General features: G+C 38.4%; 1 pseudogene across 1 annotated transcript; it reads right to left on the bottom strand.

Annotated features, from left to right (window-relative positions):
• Positions 1–6,435: 6,435 nt before the first annotated feature.
• Positions 6,436–7,257, bottom strand: LOC307064917 (protein ILRUN-like; annotated as a pseudogene). Its single transcript has one exon. The product of its transcript is annotated as a protein ILRUN-like (transcript).
• Positions 7,258–7,929: the final 672 nt, after the last annotated feature.

Genomic DNA, 7,929 nt, shown 5'->3' with positions numbered 1-7,929 from the left:
GATTATAAGTACCCTTGACAGACTTATAGACTACAGTTAACACACTAAAGTAAAATTTACAGGAGTAATTATAATATCCTGATTTAAATTTTACAAAGCAATTGTAGAAGTATTAAATAGACTTCCATTTCTGGCAGTATGATAGACAAGACATCCACCAAATATGTAAAATACTAGATTCAGTATTTTAAAAATCCTTTAAAATGAATGGATGAACCTATAAGAAAATAAGGGAAACTTTCTGGGGCTAGAAACCAAGCAAGTATATTCTGTGAGGTAAACGAGTGCTGAAATCACTGAATACTTTGGGGGCATCCTTCAGTTTCTGTTGGCATAGAAACTTGTGCATGGAGAAGAATGGAGACTGAGGAAAATTCCCTGCGTTCTGCAAAGTGAAGGGGGCCTATCAGAGACCATCCTGGAGAGGCATACAGCTCTGGGTGGAGTTGAAATCCCCCTGAATAATTCCTGGTTACCTGCTTACAGTCACTTGGATTTGAGGCCTTATTTTATACTATTTTCATGGTCCTTAAACTCTACAAATGGAGAGTTTTAATGTAAAATAGACTTGGGTCTGTAACACTCTTCAGTACCTACCAGAAACAATCACAAATCCTCCATGGAAGGAATTATCAACCTAGTTATCAAATAATCATAGTTAAAATTCTAACAAATAAACTCACTTTTAAAAAAAAATCACAAAACATACAAGGGGAAAAAATCAAAACACTATGAGCAAGAGTCAGCAGAAATCACAACTGAAACAGATCTACAGGTATTTCAGCTATTAGAAATATCCAATACATGAGATAAATATATTTAATAAATAAAAGAGGGATTCTAACCAAATGTAAAATAGATAGCTAGTGGGAAGCAGCCACATAGCACAGGGAGATCAGCTCGGTGCTTTGTGACCACCTAGAGGGGTGGGATAGGGAGGGTGGGAGGGAGACACAAGAGGGAGGAGATATGGGGATATATGTATATGTATAGCTGATTCACTTTGTTATACAGCCGAAACTAACACACCATTGTAAAGCAATTATACTCCAATAAAGATGTTTAAAAAAAGAGGGATTCTAAAACATAAATAAAGAGTAGTAGACTATAAAAATGACAAGGCACATTAAAATAAGAATGAATTAGAATATCAGAAATGAAAAATCCCATAATAGAACTTAAAAATTAAATAATATGTTAAACCAGCATATAAGGCACAGTTAAAAAGAGTAAGAAACTATAGTTGACCCTTGAACAACACAGGTTTGAACTGCATGGGTCCACTTATGTGTGAATTTTTTTCAGTAAATACGTACTTCAGTACTACATGATCTGCAATTGGTTGAATCCACAGATGTGGTTACTGCAGTTATGGAAAGCTGATTGTAAAGTTAAACATAGATTTTTGACTGTTTGTGGTTGGTACCCCTAAACCTCAAGTTGTTCAAGGGTCAACTGTTCATGGAAGGCCATACACAGAGAAAAAAGATATAGGAAAAATAAAAGAGATGGCGAGATGATTTAATCAGAGTAGCAGGATACAATTTATGAAGAAAGTTAGTACTAAAGTAAGACACTTCAGAGTAACCTAAGATGAGCTTCTCTAGAGAGAAAGCATCATCCCCTTTGTAGGGGCAGGAAAAACAAAACAAAACCAGAACTAATTTGTTTTTAATGGGTTCCCCAACTCATCACTTAAAACTCAGCACTTCCTCTTTGTCTTACTTTTTTATTCAAGACAAAGAATATAGTAGAACAGGAATGTGATTCATAATTTTAAAAAATCAATTGGAGATTTATTCACAAATATTTGCTGAGGATAAAGCAGTGAACAAAACACAAAAGTTCCCTTCCTTCACATTAGCTTATGTTCTAGTGTCATTAAAGTTGTCAGTTACGAAGTAAAAATCAGGACAACAGCAAACTTATTCCTTTCCTTTTCACTCATAACTTTCCTCAACATGGGGTTATAATGGAAACTAAGGAGTATGCAGTGTAGAGTGTATACATTATATATATCAGAGCCTACATTTTAAAAAATGCCTATTTCTTGTGTCAAAAAAATTAAAAATGCCTGTTTATAGAGAAACGTAGCTGCTGCTTTTAAAAAAAGAAACATCTTTTCCACTTATGAATGCTATGGTTGAAAACTTGATTTTTTTCTTTTTAAACATTTGTTGAGTGACTAATTATTGAAACCCTTAAGGATGAACTGGATGCTGCAACAGCTGCTCTTTTGGGATTAGGTGATGTTCTTCAGGGAATTCATGCCTGAATCTACTGTATACAATTTTTAGGTACTTTATTCAACCAGTGCCAGTGGCATTTCATCTTTTAACCTTGGCACTCCAGTTATACTTTCTCTTGCACTTGGGAGGGTAGCCACATTTGCCACAGATCGACTTATGTCGGTGGTAGGCCTTAGAGCCACAACAGCGGTACAGCATGTGTGTCTTACTGCTATGCTTTGCAAATGACGACATTCCCTTCCTCATCTCGCTCCTGATCATTACAGAAAAGAATAAAAGAAAAAAAAGTAATCAATCCTAATACCCAAAGAAAATTACTTCTAAAATTTCATTGTACTTCCTTCTAATTTTATCTATGTAAAATTATATGTGTGTATGGACACACAAATGGTTGTGTGTATATATATATAATTTAAAAGTGAATTTGAGGGACCTCCCTGGTGGTCCAGTGGGTAGGACTCCACCCTCCCAATGCAGGGGACATGGGTTTGAGCCCTGGTCCAGGAAGATCCCACATGCCATGGAGCAACTAAGCCCGTGTGCCACAACTACTGAGGCTGCTCTCTAGAGCCCACGTGCCACAACTACTGAACACACGTGCCACAGCTACTGAAGCCCGCACGCCTAAAGCCCGTGCTCCGCAACAAGAGAAGCCACCACAGTGAGAAGCCTGCACACTGCCAGAAGAGTAGCCCCCACTCGCCACAACTAGAGAAAGCCCGTGTGCAGCAACGAAGACCCAACACAGCCAAAAAAATAAATAAATTAAAAAAAAAAAAGAACCGGCACAGCCAAAATAAATTAAAAAAACAAAAACCAAAAAAAAACCGAGGGGGTAATCAGCTGTGTCAAATGAGTGAATCAAAGGGATGGATAGTGTTTCAAAGCAACACTAATAAACTGCTCACATTTAAAAAATAAATAAAAGTGAATTTGAAATACTCATATTTATTCTATTTTTTATTTTTATTTAACATAGTATTTTTCTTATATGAATATATGACACTTTAAAATATTATTTTGACACCTCTATTAAATTCTATTATAAGATGGTAGCATAGCATAATTTATTCAGCCATTTCTTTTTGTAAGCATTCCAGGCTTTCCTATTAAAAATAACATTACGATAACATCGTTGACTATCTGGCCATATCTCTGATTATTTTCTCAGGATAGCTTTCTGTTAGTAGAAATAGTATGTTAAAGAGCATGAATATTCTGATAAATTGTTTTCTAGATATATTCTTAGTGATTTTGTTCTACACAGCAGCATATGAGATTTTGTCTCACCACATTCTTGCCAATGGTAGTTTATGTTTTAAAACATCTTCTATTTCTTAGGAGGATTGGTTCTGTTTCTTATAACAGTTATGCTTCTTTTACTAAGGTGAAAACTTTTCATCTGTATTTTTGGTTTTGTATTAAGATGGAGAAATTGTCAGTCTTTTAGTAGTTGGCACAAGAATTTTTGTTATTGCAGAAAATGCTGAATTTGTTTGGAAGAAATGCCTTGATAATTCATTTGTGATGAATATTGAGTCTACAAGGGGCTTGTTCAAGTATGAAAAGATGATTGTTAAATTGCCTTTTAAAGAGGTGTGTTGTGTCCATTGGAAGGGCCTGTTTTGTTAAGTTTCAGGATGAGTTATGTACACAAATTTGGAAGTAGAAGCTGGGACAGAAATAATGGGAAGAAAAAAGTGAAAGGTACAGGGAGAATCTGGCAGGAGGGGAATGGGAACCCTCTAGAGATGTTAGATGAGACTTTCCAAGTGAAATGCTGTATATTGTGTAATATGACTCTCACTGTGACCCCACAAATAAAAACATATGGAAATTAGGAAATCCTTGGTGTACCTGGATTTCTTGCAGAAGCCAGTGAAGGGGCTGAATGCTAAATGTTGGTTGATATGGGACTGAAACATTTGGCCAAGTGTTTAGGGAGCAGCTACCATTTGGGTTACTTCTTCCCTCTAGGGGATATCTCTGTGTCTCACTGTTCTCTTCACACTTTCCTTTACCACTGACTTCTTTTCCCACTAGGATCTTTTAGTTTTACCTCTCCCCAGGCTTCTTCCTCTGACAGTAAATATATGTGCCTAAGCAACAAACAACCCTCCCTGCCCACCACTCCATCTCAGAAACTTTTTCCTGTATGCTTCTCTCTTAACCATGATTTTTTCTCCCTTTTTCCTAGTTCTCTTTCTTTCCCCTTTCCTACTGTTTCCCCTTTCTTTTTTCATGCCAGTCTTCAAGATTTTCCTAAAACATTTTACCTTGCCGGAAGTCTCTTCCCCCCTTTTCTATCTCACTATCCAGATCCTAGTACTTTCCCAATGTGTACCTAAATTCCCATTTCTTCCATTAGTTCTTTACCTTTTCTCTCCTCACTAGGTAATCTCTATATTGTACCTTATAATACTTGGTCCCTTGATTATTTTTTCTTCCCTTTACATTTTCTCCAGTCTTTATATTCTGGTGTAATTGTTTCATATACGTAACTAAGTTTTTTTCCCCAAAAGTTGTAAGCTCCCTGAAGGCAAGTCCTTTGTGAAAGACTTATTTTTAATTCCTTAGACAACGCCGTACTACAGTAGGCTTGTAGAAACACCAATAAAGAGTTGTTACATGTAATTGAGTGATAGTGGAGAATTAGGCTATAATGTGTAGTTAATTTGAAAATCAGTTATATGTGAAAATTTTCAGAATTGCTGATAACACTGCGTGGAAAACAATGACAACTTTTGCATATGATTATCAGTGATGAAAGGCCAAAATCTTTATTTAAAGTAAAAAAAAGTTTATTACTATTAGATGACCACATTACAGCTTCTTTCAAAGGAGAACTGGCATCATAATTTTTAATCCTAATTTATACTTATATTATCAGTGAATAAGTTAAAAATAGATTATAAGATAGAAGGGGTGGGGGAGCAGCAGCTACTGTAATATCTACATGTAGAGAAGTGGTTAACAAAATTGGTACACCAATATTAAGGAACACCATGCAGCTCTTTAAAAAGAATGAAGTTTTGGGGCTTTCCTGGTGGCGCAGTGGTTGAGAGTCCGCCTGCTGATGCAGGGGACACGGGTTCGTGCCCCGGTCTGGGAAGATCCCACATGCCGCGGAGCGGCTGGGCCCGTGAGCCATGGCCGCTGGGCCTGCGCGTCCGGAGCCTGTGCTCCCCAACGGGAGAGGCCACAGCAGTGAGAGGCCCAAAGAATGAAGTTTATCTATCAAATCTGGCATGTAAGAAATCCAGGATCTACTATTAAGAAACACAAATAACTTATAAAACAGTTTGTGTGGTATGATCCCATGTTTTAAAAGTTGTGTGTATACTCGAACAACATGTATGTCTGTCTGTGTTTGCCTGGAAACAAATGTCAGGAAGAATAAAACTAAACTATTATTAGTAGCTAACCTTGAGGAGTGTAATTAGAGAAGAGGAAGGGAGGGGATTTTCAAACAATAGAGAAGCATATAAAATAAAAAGTTAGTTTTTTTTTTTTACAGTGAGCATTTATTTTGAAATCAAAAGGCTAAAAGATATTTTTAAAGAATTAATACAGCAAGAAAAGTATACTAGTTTGTATTTTATTTGTAAAACGAGATACCATTTTATTTGTAAAACGAGATACCATTTTATTAAAGGTATTTTTCTGTGGTCAGTAGTTATTAATAGATTATAATCATTTCTCCTACTCTAGATCATGTTTTATAAGTCTTCAGAGTTATGGTAAAATGTGTTTTATAAAGATAATGAAATCCAACTATAGTTACTGAACTAATTCCATAGAGATTTTTCCATTCAGTGAATATGTTTTATTATAATTCTATGTGTTGTTTGCTGTCAATGTCTCTGTTTGAATCTGAAAATTAAATATCTTGTCAAAAAGTACTTTCCATTATCAACAATCTTCAAAATGTAGAAAGAGATACTTTGAGACTAGTTTCCCACGACATTTTATTTTATTATTATTTTTTGTGAATGAAAACATATTATTTAAAGTCCTACAAGGAGATAGATGAAGGATGTTGGTTGAGTTTGACTTCCCTTTCATTAAAGACTTCAGAAAAGGCTATTCGCTATTTGAAATTCTAGTCCCCAAGATCTCATGTAATAGCAGGTGTGCTAGAATCCAGGTGAGATGCCGGCAGACAGAACTCTCTTATGGCCATCTCCTAGGGTAGAGGAGATTCCTTACTGTAAGTCACTACTGATAAGTTGTTTGCGTGACTGCTGGGGGAGAGTCTTATTCTCATCTTGCTCGGTTTGGTCAGGAGTGGGAGACCATGTGTTTTTGCTGATCGAGTCGAACCTGGAACCCCCAGGGTCTTTTAAGTTGTTTTCATCTGATTGTTGGTTCTTTTGGGGAGAGGCAAACGGGTTGAAGTTTCTCCTACCTTGCGATGTGGCTGTGTGTTGAACTCCGTTTCAAAAGATGACAGCTGCTGCGTTACTCCTAAAAGTCCACCCACCTCCACACTGAGAATGACCCAGATGACATCTCCATAGTAGAGTCCTGTAGCAGTGCACATCTGCCACTGTCCCTGATACATTCCTGCTCTGCTGGGGCTGCACATCTGGACGCTGACATCTGCAATCACTTGGGGCTCTAGCGATCTCACCATTACCGTGTTCACATGTCCAAATTGGTCCTCCCTGACTTATTTAAGACAAACCCCTGGAGCCCAGGCCTCTGTCCCAGAATTTTGGATCCGCCATGTTTTTATAAACTGAGTATCAGGAGGTATCGACTCCCCTTCTCCTATGGTGACATCTTCAACAAAGGACATAGAGGGCACACTGATGTTTGGGCTCTCAAAGTCATAATAGGCGCCAATTGCTGCTTGTAGGTTCCAGTTGGTCATGTCCAGGAAGAGGGCGCAGACGGCTGGGTTGAGCTGGAAGCCGAGCAACCGCTGGAACTCGGAGATGAGCACGTCCTTGTCGGTGGTGCCCGGGCAGCTGAACTTCTGCATCAGCTCGGGGTCCAGGTTCATGTCCATGCCGTCCGTGGCTGGGGCCGGACACTCGCTTCCCCGCCTCCTCGTAACTGAGCCGCCGCCGCCGGCCCGGGGACCGGGAGGGGGCCCGCTGCTAGCTGGCGCCGCGACCCCGCTCCTCGGAGGTAGGCCCCGGGCCTCTCACTGCCCATAGGGATAAACTCACTCAGCAGCTCACTCACTCTCGCACCACCCCCACCCCACGCGCCCCCAGTGCCGCCGCCAACGCCTCCTCTCGCTTCTCCCTCCCAGGACATTTTTAAACTGAATAATTTGTGACTCAACGTCTTCTGTCCTTTTATTCAGCCTAATTCTCTCTTTGTCCTTTCTGTGTTCTTTTTAGATCCTGTTTTCCTTCTTGGTTCTAGAGCACCAGCTTACAAATTGTACTTTTAAAGAGTTATATCAGAAATAATATGATTTTCCAACATAAAATTTTTTGTATAGCTCTGATTTCAATAATTTGTAGCAAAGTGAAAGTTTGTAAAAACTCAGAAAATTGGAAGGTGACGTACTTTATAAAAAGTGAACGAACGTGTGTCAGTTCCTGATAGGATGAGAGTTGTTCTTTCCTTAAAAGCTATGTTGTGTTCTTAATTGATTCAAGGAAGAACTTTTCGTACAAGTATCAACTGTGGAAAAAAACAGAAAATATATCCAGCAAAGAAG

The sequence above is a fragment of the Hyperoodon ampullatus genome (assembly GCF_949752795.1).
Source record: "Hyperoodon ampullatus genome assembly, chromosome: 16".
Lineage (NCBI taxonomy): Eukaryota > Metazoa > Chordata > Mammalia > Artiodactyla > Ziphiidae > Hyperoodon > Hyperoodon ampullatus.
This window is presented reverse-complemented; position numbering and strand designations above follow the sequence as displayed.